Source organism: Elephantulus edwardii, unplaced genomic scaffold (assembly GCF_000299155.1).
Source record: "Elephantulus edwardii isolate Elephantulus edwardi_28Jun2011 unplaced genomic scaffold, EleEdw1.0 scaffold00018, whole genome shotgun sequence".
NCBI lineage: Eukaryota > Metazoa > Chordata > Mammalia > Macroscelidea > Macroscelididae > Elephantulus > Elephantulus edwardii.
Genome location: NW_006399768.1, coordinates 11,377,610 through 11,391,815, shown reverse-complemented (window position 1 = coordinate 11,391,815; position 14,206 = coordinate 11,377,610). Strand labels below are relative to the sequence as shown.

Genomic DNA, 14,206 nt, shown 5'->3' with positions numbered 1-14,206 from the left:
AATGCATTTGTTGAGTTATGCTTATTAATCAAGTCACTAAAATAGTTAGACAACAGTGTCTTAAACCAGTTCTTCTTGTGTTATGAAGTCTTATCCTGTTTCATCTTAATGGTAGTTATTACGTTCGTGTCTATTGTTCCAGTTATTGTGTCAATCTAACTCACTGAAGGATTTCTTCATTTTTACTGGACATCAATTTCACAAACATGATGTTCTTTCCTATCAACAGGGTTTTTCTAATGATATATCCAAAGCATACCTAAACCAAATAACCAATTGCCCTCTAATAGATTCCAACTCAAGGTGGTCAAATTTTTTCATAGTAGAACTGTAAGTGGAACACAGACACAAACAAAATACATATTGTTCTGGCTCCATAGCAATGAGTTACTGAGTTTTGATGCTTTGACTAGATTGTTAGTGGTAACAGTAGGACGTAAAGAGATCTATTGTGAAGCTATTTTAGTAAAGCAAATAGAAACAATTGTTCTTTGAAATAGGACTCTGTTGTTATGTGCAGGTGAGTTGACTGTGACTCATAGTGATTCTATGAATAGCAGATCTGAACCTTATTGCATCCTGTGCCATCTCCAACCTCTTTTTTTTATTTTCAATATATTCACATATACATTAAAATATAATACAGATCATCAGGGTGACGGGTGGTGGGGTGGGGATGCGCATGGGTCTGTGCGCTGACAGCACCGCCAAGGAGGAGATCCAGGTTGGAGAGTGTGGGTCAGGCTTGGGAGGGTCTCGGAGGGAGGGTCTGTCCTAAACCCTTGCTTCTGACAGCCTCTAAACACGCTCCTACTGGCTCACGACTAGACATCGCTTGATGCAACTGGAGCTCAATTTTGTGGCTTTCGGTTGCAATCCTCAGGGTTTGACTCTGCCCAGGGCGATGTGCCCTCAGCAGCACGAGTCCTGACTGTGGGGTGGGGCAGAGGGCACACGGGTTCTTCCCAAAGTCTGTCCTGTGTGGGCGCTCGCCCTCCCATCCTGGCCACAGAAGTCACTCCAATTCAGTGTCCTCTTTGGGTTTGTAAACAGCCCCAAACTTCTGCATGTACTTCTTAATGTACTCCTTGGTCTTGTGTCTCACGTTCTCGTTGCACTCCAGGTCCTCGGGCGTCTTACAGTACTTCAGCTCCTTATTCTTAACACCATGAGTCAGCTTGCGAGCCAAGTGTTTGAAGTCTTCAGTTGTGGTAATCCTTCCCACTTTGCAGTCGGGTTTCCTGTAAGGGTTCAGGCACTGGACGATGAACTGGGACATCCAAACCTTACCTCTTTCCTAAATACTTCTTTGCTTTTTTTTGCCAGTTCACTGGAGGTGTCTGCTTCTGCTGTCTTGGGCTTTTTTGAGGTCTTCATGGGGTTTTCATCATAGGTTGGGGTTCCTAGGTCCATCTCAGCTTCATGCTCAAGGCTGGCATCATCTCCTGGACTTTCCCAAGTAGGAGGATCCCACTGAGTCTGCCTTGTGATGACATGGTAGTAGTAAATCTTCCCTTCTGGATCTCGAGCTGTCTTCCTGTTGGGAGGTAAGACAATGGTTTTTGGCTTGGGAGGAGAGGGAGGTGGCAGATCCAGGAGATTATTTGTCACAACCATTTCAGATGGTTGTAGGGGTTGAGGCTGTCCCGGTGCAACAATTGTAGTCACGGCTGCAGCTGGCTGTACCACCACTCCTTGTGGATGAGCCGTGAAAATCTGATCTCCAACCTCTTGAATCCATTATTGCTATCACCATGTTAGTCCATCTTTTTGTGGGTCTTCTGCTCTCACACTTACCATCTGCCTTTCCCAGCATTATGTCCTTCTCTAAGGACTGATGTTGTATATCATCAAGTCAGAACCAACCCATAGCTCACCCTCCAGTGAGTTTTCAGAGGCAGTTAAACGGTTCCTCCTAAAAATAAGCCCAGAGTATGTGATAGAGTGTTTCACTATCCTTGACCTTAAGAACCACCCTGGTAGCTCTGGTGGTTTAGTGGTAAGTAGTTACAGTGTCAATACAAAGTCATGTGCTCTGTGGAAGAAAAATAAGCAATCTCCTCTATGTCATTTACAGTTTGAAAACTCGATAGATGGTCAACTATGAGTCAATTCTGACTTGAAGGCTATTAATGCTGTGTACAGAACTGACTTATAGCTGACCCTCAAGTGGGTTTTCAAAGGCAGTTAAATGCATGGGCGCAGCTGGTGTATTTGACCCACACACCTTCAGGACTACAACACAGATTCTTACCGTGAGGCCACCAGAGCTCCCTGGACTTGAAAATACTCAATAAGAAAAATGGAGCACTCTAATTTAATTTTCTCCAGGAGAAACTTGTTTGTATTTTTGGCAATTTATGGAATATTCTGCAAGCAGAAATGGCATCCACTTCCTAAACAACAGGCTTCTGGAAACTCTATGAACTTTGAGAGGTGATAGTTATCAAAAGGCTTCAGGTCTTTTGTTCATAGGGTCACTATGATTCATGCTCGATGACAATCAACAATAAACAACATGGGATAGTCTGTACCCTACTCCAGCAGCAGACCTCAAAGGTATCCATTCTTTGTTTGTCATCCTTAGTTGGTGTCCAACTTTCAGATACCTAACAAGAAATTGAAAGGAGTTCTCGTGGCTTAGTGGCAAAGAAGATGCACTGCAATCCCAAAGGAGTTTGCAGTTCATATCCACCAGATTTGATCTTCTCTGCTGGACAAGGAGGGACAATCTCCTTCTGTGCCAATCCGATCTGATCCAATGGTACACAAAAAGAAAAGAAAAAAAAATTGAGAAGAGCGTGGCTTGTATCATGCATACCCTAGTTTTGGTTGATTCTTCTGATTTAATTTTTATTTTACATTGCCTTATTTACAAAGTTCATATACATTGTTTTTGACATCAGATCTTTCCAATTTCTTTCAGTGCCCTTCTCCACAAATGAAATTGTACCACACTATGATTAATGACTCTCTCCTACCAACCACCTGCCCATCCTCACCCCTCTCCTCCCACCTCCCCCACCTCCCTAGATCCTCATACTCATTCTACAATAATAGTCTTACACAGTATTTGTTCTTATGGAACAGAATTAGTGCACTTAGCATAAGGTTATCCAGTCCCTTTCAAGTTAGACAGTAATTTACAAAATCATTGCTCCTGCCAACTGCATCGTGTTTCATTGTGTGAATATACCATAACTTCTCAATCCTTCCATTGTGGTTGGACATTTGAGTTTTTTTCATACTCTTGTGATGGTGAATAATACTGATATGAACATTGGTGTACAAATCTCCACTTGTGTCTTAGTTCACATTTTTTTGGGTATATTCCAAGCAATGAAATAGCTGGGTCATATGGAATTCGTATGTTCAGCTTTTTGAGGAAACACCAAACTATCTTCCAGAGTGGTTGGACCATTTTGCAATGCCACCAACAAGGTATAAGAGTTGCTATCTCACCATATCCTTTCCAACATTTATTACTTGCTGTCCTATTAAACTTTGCCACTGCTGCTGAAGTGAGATGGTATCTCATTGTGGTTTTGATTTGCATCTCTCTTATTCCCCATGATTTTGAGCATTTCTTCATCTGTTTGTTGGCCATCTGAATAACATCCTTGGTGAAAATTCTTTTCATGTCTTTTGTCCATTTTGTAATTGGGTTATTAGTCTTTTTATTGTGGAGGCCCTGTAGGATTCTGTAACTTTTGCTAGGAGACCCTTGTCTGAAATTGTGTTGTCAAGTGTGTTTTTCTACTCAATACATTTCTTTACACTCTGTTGGAAAATGTAGCTGATAGGCACAGGGATTTAATTGTTAGACAGTTCCATGTACTGGTTTTATCCTCTCCAGACTGTACATTTCTGGCTGTATTTGGCAGTGTCTTTTTACCTTAGACTAGGCCGCCCAAGCTTCATCCCAGTTTGTCTTTGATGAACTTTATGGTTTTGGCCTTTACTTTCAGGTCTCTGTTCCGCGTTGGGTTGATTTTGGTGTAGGGTGTGAAAAGTGGATCCTGTTTCAGATTTTTGAAAGTGACAGTCCAGTTTGCCAGCACCATTTGCTGAAAAGGTTGTCTTTTCCCCATTTGAAGGTTTTATTTCCTTATCAAATGTCAGTTGATAACTGATAGATGGCTCTATTTCTAGGTTCTCAATTCTCTTCCATTTTTCTGTGTGTCTGCCATTGTATCAGTACCATGCTGTTTTGATTACTACCACTGTGTAGTAGGTTTTGACGTCAGGGAGTGCTATGATTTCACTTCATTTTTGTTTTTCTGAAGTGTTTTGCTTATTTGGGATCTCTTGCCTCTCCAAATAAATTTGATAATTTCCCTTTCAATCTCCTTAAAAAATGAATTTTGTATCTGTATTGGAATTATATCGACCATGGATATTGGTTTTGGTAGGATATTAATTTTCACAATATTAAGTCTTTCTATCAATGAATAGGGTACATTTTTCCATTTCTTTAGGCGTTTTATTGTGTCTTAGAGAAATGTTCTGTAGTTTTCTTTGTACAGATCTTTTGTATTTCTTGTTGGATTCACACTCAAGTATCTCAATTTGTGGTTGGCTATTGTAAATAGTATTGCTTTTTTGGTTTCCTTCTCTGAGTTCTCTTTGTAACTGTAGAGGAATCCCACTGAGTTTTGGATATTGATATTATATACTGTCACTCTACTAAATTGGTCTACTAGCTCTAACAGTTTAGGGTGTTTTTGCTGTTGTTGTTGAATCCTTGCGTTTTTCTGTGTACAATATCATACTGTCTGCGTATAACAATTGTTTATCCATCTCTTTGCCAATCTGGATGCCTTTTATTTTCTTCTCTTGCCCTATTGCGCTAGCAAACACTTCCAGTACAACATTGAATAGATGTAGTGATAGTGGAAATTCTTGTTTGTTTCCTGTTTTAAACGAAAATGCTTTTAGTCTTTCTCCATTGAGAATGATTTTGGCTCTTAGTTTTGAAGACATACTATTCACTATACTGAGGAAATTCTCTTTTATTTCAATATTGTTGAGTGTCTTTATCAAGAAGGGGTGTTGTGTTTTGTCAAATGCATCAGTTACTAAGATTATATGGTTCTTGTTATTTTCTTTTTTTAATGTGGTGAATTTCATTGATTGTTTATATTAGTGTTGAACCATCCTTGCATACCTGTTATGAAGTCCATTTCCTTGCATAACTGTTATGAAGTCCATTTGGTCAGGATGATTTTTTTTTAAATTTGCTTTTGGATACTGTTGGCTAGGATTTTTGCATCTATATCATAAGAGATATTGAACTGTAGATTTTTTTTTCTTGGTAATATCTTTTCCTGATTTTGGTATTAGGGGAGTGCTTGTTTCATAGAATAACTCTGGTAGTGTTCATTCTTTTCCAGTTTTTTTGAAATAATATATGTAGAATTGGTGATAGTTCCTCTCTGAATGCTTGGTAAAATTCAGCAGTGATGCCATCTTATCCAGGACTTTTATTCTGGGGAAGTCTATTTATGATCTGTTCAATTTCTTCTTTGGTAATGGGTCTGTTCAAGTGTCCTACATCTGTCCTTGTCAATCTGGGTAGGGCATGAGTTTCAAGGAGTTTGTCCTTTTCTTCTAGGTTTTTTAATTTATCAGAGAATAGTTTTTCATAGTATTCTGATATTATTGATTTAGTTGAAACTGGTTCTGTTGTGATGTTACCTCTATCATTTCTTAATAGAATTATCTGTGTCTTCTCATCCCCCACCCCTCTCTTTTGCTAAGTTTGCCAGTGGTTTGTCAATTTTATTGACCCTTTTGAAAACCAGTTCCTGGTCTTACTGATGGTTTCAATTGTTTTTCTGTTTTTTATCTTATTGATTTCAATTCTTGTTCTTATAATGTCTTTTTTCTAGAATCTATAAGATTTGATTGTTGGGGGTTTTTTGTTTGGTTTTTTTTTTCTTTCTATTTGGTTAAGGTGTTAAGTTAGGTCATTGATTTTTCTTCTTTTTTCCTTTTTAATGCATGTGTCTATTGTTATGAACTCCCCCCAGAAGACTGCCTTAGCTGTATCCCAGAGGTTTGCATACCTTAGTTACTAAAGTGACATTATTACTCTTAAATATTCAGGAAAGCTCCCTGAGAGCAGATTTTCCCCAATGTGACAAGACTCTTGGTTTCTTGAGTCCTGGTACTAAGGATGCAGATTGTGGAACCAAGAAAGATGAAATAATTGACAACCTCAGTGTTGACTAGGTAGGTAAGAACTACCAGAGAGGAGAACTTTTGTGTTAGCAGGGTAAATCCCATGGATTATACTAGTGCAATGGGAATGGGGCATTTAGGTACTAGACTTGAACAAGATAAAGAAGAAAAAAATGTCTACAGTAGAAAGTTATTACATATGGTATTAAAACCCCAACAACTTGGCAGTGTGAATTGGATATTAATAAGAAGAATAAGAAAACCTGTACAAATAGGAGTTTATGTGAGTTTTATTGTGTATTATATTGAACTTTAGAGATCAATTAAACTTGTAATAATTTGGATTTTAACTTCTGCACTTATAGATAGAGCTAAGGGATTAAGAGTAAGTATTTTGGAATTGACAAAGTATAAATAGTTGACAATGAAAATAGTTGGAAATTTTAAAAAGTTCTACATTTCAAATATTCAGTCAGATGAAATTGACCTAAAACATTGCTTCGGTTTATTATACTTTTGACCTTAGGTGACTACCCATTGTTTGAAAGGGAAAACTCTCTTCATGCATTCTAAAAAAAATCTCTTTATAATCTCTGCTTTTCTAGTTTCATTTTTCATTGCATACCTCAGTTACTCTATTATAGAGTAAGTTTTAGCTGCAGTTCTCTTGATTCTCTTTGTATTTTTTATAATTTTTTAGACTATTTCTGTACCTTAATTTTTAAAATCATCCTTTTCCTTTGGTTCATTTGTTTTCATATTAACGTACTTTATTTAACTATGCCAACTAATATTCTGAAAAGAATGTTTCTGTAAAATATCTGAAAAATACAATTAAAGCATTTTCAGATATAAAGCAGGTTATTTTGTCCTTCTGAAGATTTTTAAATGCTTCCTTAATAATACTATAAAAGTACAAAGCATGCTGGATTGTGGCTTTCAGTTCACATTTTCATATAAACCTAAGAGGTGTATTGTTAAGCTTAATTAACTCTTATTCCTTATTTACAGCTATCCTTTATAAGTTTGTGTCTCTTTACACAGCCAACATCTGTTATGTGATTAATATGTCTGGGAGAATTCAAGTCATGGTTTATTAATTGTGGCTTTGAGGATCTTAAATAAAAACTACCCAAACAAAGGAAAAATCAATATATTTGAAGCTGAGCGAGGTAGAAAAAGTCATTTATTCTCTATTAATTTACAATTTGATTATTCAAGCAAATAATAGAAGAGATGAGGTGTTTTCTATATGAGACAGTCATAAAAAAGACTGATTGAGTTGAAATGCATTTTTTTCTCCCATGAAATCCTTTTAAATTGGGATCATCACGTGTTAGAATGAGAACAGACTGCAGTGACCATCTAAGATGGCTCGTTGATTAGCTATATGCTTATCTATATAGCAGACAGTTTAAGAGACTAGTTAAAGTTTAAATTACTGCTTATACTTGCAATTTAGAAAGATTAAAAATTTTCCCAGTGCAATAATTGATAAGTGGTGAAATAGAATTTTCAAAATTTCTCCCTAGTATGCTAAGTTTTAAATGCAATGTGTAATATTTTATTATTACACAAAGCATTATTCAATGAAAATTAAAAGTACAATATGTATTTTCCTTTTAATCCATCATGGCAAAAATTGATTACATTTTGTATAAACACTAATTAAAATCTATATCATTTATTCAATAGTTCATAAACATTTAAAATTAAGTCCTGTTTATGCACAGACTTATGGATTTAGAATTTAAATTCAGATAGCTTTCTAAACTAAGCATTGAGTCTTAAAATTTTAATATCTTCATTATGCCCTTAAGTTGTTTAGCAAAATTAAAAAAATAATTTATCATTTTAGTTTGCTTGACTCCACAGTCAACACTCTTGAGACCAGGAGCCAGGAAATCAAGAGATGAATTACATTGGGAAAGTCAGCTCTCAGGGACCTCTCAAGATTACTGAAGAGCAACAACAGGCTGGATACTAAGGTGTGCCTGATCCGGGCTATAGTCTTTGCAATTGCGTGGTATGTGTCAGAGAGCTGGACAGTGACTAGGGATGATAGAGAATTGATGTCTTTAAGGTGTGGTGCTGGAGAAGAGTGTTGAATCTACCATGGACTTCTAGGAGAACAAACAGGTTTGTCTTGAAGAGGGTGAAGATGGGCTACCTCTTTGGAGTCAAGGATGTTGAAGCTCCATCTCACATACTTTGGGCATGTTGCAAGGAGGGATCAGTCTTTGGAGATGGACATCATGTTTGGGAGAGTGGTGGGACAGCTCAGAAGAGAAAGACCCTTGATGAGATGGATCAATTCAGTGATTGGGGCAGTGAGAGTAGTGTGTTGAAACAATGAGGTTGGCATAGGATAGAGCAGGTTTTAGTGCTCTTGTCCATAGAGCTGCTACGAGTTGCAAGCGACTCGATGCACATAACAACAACATTTTTATTAAGAATATATACAGAAAAGCGCATACCAATGCAAGTTAGTGTATGTATAATTTATTGACATTGATTACATTCTTCAATCTGTGATACTCTCTCCCTCCCTTTTTTGAGGTGTTCTTCAAATATGAATTTAAATTTAATACTTACCTAGAGTTCCTATTTGATCTTTGATGTTTCTTGTGCCAGTTTGATCTCAAATAGATAATTCTTAAAAGAAGTCAATGCTCAAAGATAAGCTAAGGTTAGAATTTAAGAGCTTGGGGGAAACTTTTCATTTAAAGCTTAAAAACTATCTCTGTCAATATTCTTAGGAATTCATTCAGTCTTCATGGTTTCAAACAATCTAGGATCTATTAGAATGTTAAGATCTGTTATGCATTTCCCTTTTGACTAAAATACTTCTACAGAAATTTTGGTCAAAATATTAAATATTTTAACAAGGCATCATGTAGTTCTATTCTCATGGCAAAGGAGTTGGTTTTAATGGAGGCAATTAACCACACAATTAATAATATCCTTCTCTTGTTAAAGCTCCTTCTTCCATTGTTACTCTAGGTGAATGGAGAGAAATTACTTTTAAGATTTCAGTCACTATGCAAGGAACAAGGAGGTAGAACTCAAAAACACACTGTGGGTTCCTACTAATAGTAACCTTTCACTGAGTTTTAAAGACTGCAAATAATAACAGGAAAATACTGCTCATATTTTTCTGGTAGAGTCATCGATGATTTCTAAGGCCCATATACATGTAAATATTGACTGAGTTAGTAGTAATCTACCTTCCTTTAATCAATGCAATATTTTCATCACTATTAAATCCTTCCACTCTATCTCTCATCCCCCTGCCCCATGGAAAGACCCACAGTCTGCTTCTGACCTAATTTTGATTGGCGATATTGAGCTTCTCCAATGATTCCTTCCACAGATGGAATCAATCTGATTCCTATGCAGCCCATCAGGTGAGATCCATGTATAAAGTCATCGTTTATGTCTTTCTAAAAAGTTATTTGCAATGAATAAATCATTGAACATACAAAATTCAGTCATTCTATTTCTAGCCTCTTTCTAATCACCAAGCTAGATCATATATCCCAATTACTAGTCTTTCTTCATTGTTTCCAAGTTTTGCATTCCAGTCACCAATTAACATTAACTCATCTCGATACAATGTACGGCAAATTCTGGTCTGCATTATTTGGTAAAAATTCTCAATTTCTTCTTTGGCTCTAGATTTACGAGTGTATATTTTGATAATTGTTGTTTTATGGGTCTTCCTTTTATGTATATAGATAATATCCTATAACTCACAACATTGTGTTTAAGTATGGAACTTGAAATTTACTTTTAGACTATGAATGCAACACCATTCTTCTTCTGTTTTTCATTCCCAGCATAGAAACATTACCTATAGACTTACATGAAGTAAGGCTGCCACAAACTTTCTATTTGTAATAAAATGCACTATCTGAGAGAAGTAATAAAGTACAATAACACAACCTATGTCTATCATTTGCATGAATTTTAATTTTACATTATTGACATATAGAGTAAGCTGTATATATAAAAATGAATTATTAGGTGAATACACTTGCATAACTATCACTGAGCATGAGATATACAACATTATTAACAATATTGAGGCTCCTCACTTCTCTTTCTGTTATTAAATTTCCAATAAAAAATTGTTATTCTGATATCAGTTACCAAACATTAGCTTTTTTAGATTTGACATTGATTTAAATACCCTAAATAAGGCTACTTTTAGTTTATATGCATATCTTTTGGTTCTTACATGAACATATGTCTTTGAATTAACCAGTGGCTCTGAGGGAGAACGATAAGCACTATTCCAAAGATGACAAAACTTTGATTGTAGGAAGTGAAGAAGATTTGAAGCACTTACTGAGGATTAAACACTACAGTCTTCAACATAGATTACATTTCAACATCAAGAAAACAAAACTTCTCACCACTGAATCAATAGGCAACATCCTGATAGATGGAGAAAAGATTGAACTTGTCAAAGATTTAATTTTATTTTGGTCAATAATCATTTCCAATAGTAATAATAGTCAAGAAATCAAGATATGTTGCATTGGGAAAATCTACTGTCAAGGACCTCTCCAGAATGGGGGGGGAGACGTATTTTAAACAGGTAGGTACATCTGACTCAATCCATGATATTTTTTATGCATCTTAAAGTAGGAAAATAAATAAGCATGACAGAATAATAATTAATGGGGTTTTTTTTTTTCACTGTACTGTTGGAGAAAAATACTGAATATCCCATGGACTGCCAAAACCAAACAAGCACATTTTGAAGGAAGTACAACCAGACTACTTCTTAATCACAGGGATAGTGAAATTTGATCTTACTATTGTGTGACTATTGTTAGGAAGGACCAGCTTTTAGAAAAATAAAATGCTGGGAAAGGTAAAGATTTAGAGAAAAAAGAAGAATATCCTTAACAAAAAGAATTGGAAAAAATGACTGTATCAATGAGCTCAAACTGGGAGATGTAGCAAATGGCTCAGGATAGGGCATGGTTCAGGTCTGTTGATCATAGAGTCACTATACTTTGTAATAAACATGATGACACATTAAAAAAAACCCTGTAAATTACTGATTAGCTAGTATCTTGGGTTTTTTTTTTTATAAATGCATGAATGAAATGTTGTTGTTGTTAGGTGTCATCAAGTCAAGTATGACTCATAGTGAATTTATTGTGGATTACGAACAAAAGATCTGAACCTATTCCTGTCCTGTACCATCCTCACACTTTCTGACACACAAGAGCTCATTGCAGTAGTCACTGTGCTGATCCACCTTCTTGAAGATCTTATTTTCCTTTTCAGACCCTCCATCCTTCCAACATCATGTCCCTCTCCAAGGAATAGCACCTCCTACCAACATATCCAAAGTACGTGAGGTGAAGCTTCATCATTCTTACCTCCAAAGAGCCCTCTGGCTGCACCATATCCAAGAATTATATGTTCATTCTCTTGGCTGTCCATGGGATGTTCAGTGTTCCTCTCCAACACCACAGCTCGAAGGCACCAATTTTTTTTGGTCATCCTTATTCATTGTCCAGGTCTCAGATGTATAGCTAATAATAGGAAAAACTATGAACTTAAACACACACACCTTAGCTCTCAAACTGCCATCACTACTACTAAATTTGGAAATGTCCCTAACTGCAGATTTTCCCATTGCAACGCATCTCATTATTTCCTGACTGCTCATATCAAGGGTGTTAATTGTGGATCTAAGAAAGATGAAGCTGTTGACAGTTTCAATCTCTTCTCCATTCATCATGACACTGCCTATTGGTCCAGTGGTAAGAATCTTTGTTTTCTTGGTATTGAGACACAATCCATACTGAAGGCTGCATTCTTTGATCTTCTACAATAAGTGCTTCAAGTAAGGCTGTGTCATCTGAATAATGCAGGTTATTGATGAGTCTCCCTCAAATATTGATGCCACATTCCTCTTCATATGGTCTAGCTAATAGGATAATTTTCTCAGCATATAAGTTGGACAGATAAAGAGATAGAATAAAGCTCTGACACCCTCCTTTCCCAATTCCAAATTATACAGTGCTCCTCTGCTTTGTTTACACAACAGCCTCCTCACAGAAGTAGAAGTTCTGCATGAGAATAATCGAGGGCTCTGAGACTCCCATTTTTCTTAATGTCAGCCACAACTTGTCATGATCCAAACAAATGCCTTTGCATAGTCAATAAAGCACAAATAGATACTCTTCTGGTATCCCTTACTCTCAGGCAGGATCCATCTAACATCAGCAAAGATATCCTTGGTGTTATAGACTCTTCTAAATCCTACTTGAACTTCTGGCAATTATTTATATATGTACTGTCCCATCCATTTTTAGTCATCTTCAGCAGTATTTTGCTTGCACGGGATATCAATGATATTGTTTGATAATTTACACATTCAGTTGAATCACCCTTCTTGGGAATGGAAACAAATAGGGACTTCTTCCAATCCATTGGCCAGGCAGCCATCTTCCGAATTTCCTGGCATAAGCCGGTGAGTGCATCCTAGGCTGCATCTGTTAATGGAAACAAATAAATTGGTATCTCATCGATTCCTGGGGCTTTATTTTTCGTCAATGCCTTCAATGCATCTTCCACTCCCTCTTTCATTATCATTCACTCCTGTTCATATGGTACTTACTGAAATTTTTCAGTGTCAATCAATTCTTTCTGGTATAGTGACTTGGTGTATTCCCTCCACCTTCTTTTGAAACTTTTTGGATCATTCATTAAATTGTCCAAAGCATCTTCCACTATTATGACATAAGGCATAAATGGTTTTTCACTTCTTTCAGCTTGAGAAATGCACAGAGAGATTGTCCTATTAAAATATTCTTATTAACTCTTTTTAATGCAGAAGCATTTCTTCCTTTTGTTTTTGTCTCTGTACATTTTAACAATATTTCAGATTCTTCTGAGATCAATATTAGTCTTTTATTTCTCGCCTATCTTTGTTATGATCGTTTGCTTTCTTCGAGAATGATATCCTTGATCTCATCCCACAACTCCTCTGGTCTTTGATCATTCAGTGTTCAGTGCATCAAATCGACTCTGGGGATACTTTTTTTAATTCATACTGGATAAATCCAAGGTAATATTTTGACATTCATAGACTTATTTTAATTTTCTTAAGCTTTGATCTGAATTTGCGCAGAAGTAGTTGATTGACTGTTTTACCATTAGCACTTGGTCTGGATTTGACTACTGATACATGAAAACATGTCTTTCAACACATGTAGAAAACCTTATTCCTGTGTAATCCATTAAAATGTCTGGAAATTATTGATATATGTACTGTTCCATCCATTTTTAATCATCTTCCGCAGTATTTTGCTTGCATGGGACATCAATGATGCTGTTTGATATTGATAAAATTCACGTGTATAATCACTATGTTTTTCAGAAGAACATTATAATCACAAGAAATATTTAACAACTCATGACAATAATTTTTACTTAAACTTTCTCAACCCAGAAGAAAGTTCATAACTTTAAAATGAAAGAAAAGTTAACACAGAGTAAAATAGATTTATAAAATAGTAAGTTTTATAGTAAGAGGTAGGTTTTTTATTGTTAAGTGCTATTGAGTCAAGCATAACTCATAGTGATTCTATAAACAACAGATCTGAACCCGAGTGAAAACTATTGCCATGTTGTTGTTGTTGTTATATGCCGTCGAGTCACTTGTGACTCATAGGGACCCTATGTACAATAGCCCTAAACTCTGCTCTGGCGTGTGCCAATCACACTGTCTCTGACACTCCCATCCCAATTATCCCCGTCACTGAATCAATCCACCTCATAGAGGGCCTTCCCCTCCTGCGCCGTCCCTCCACCATCCCAAGCATGATGTCCTTCTCCAAGGATCAGTCTCTCCTCACAACATGTCCAAAGTATGTTAGACGGAGCCTCAGAATCCTTAACTCCAAGGAGCCAAACAGTATAACCCTTTCCAGGGCAAATCTGTTTGTTTTCCTAGCAGTCCATGGTATTCTTAATACTCTTCTCCAGCACCACA

At 36.4% G+C, this 14,206-nt stretch overlaps 1 pseudogene; it reads right to left on the bottom strand.

Moving 5' to 3' along the window:
* Positions 1-1,015: 1,015 nt before the first annotated feature.
* On the bottom strand, positions 1,016-1,617 carry LOC102851344 (annotated as a pseudogene).
* Positions 1,618-14,206: the final 12,589 nt, after the last annotated feature.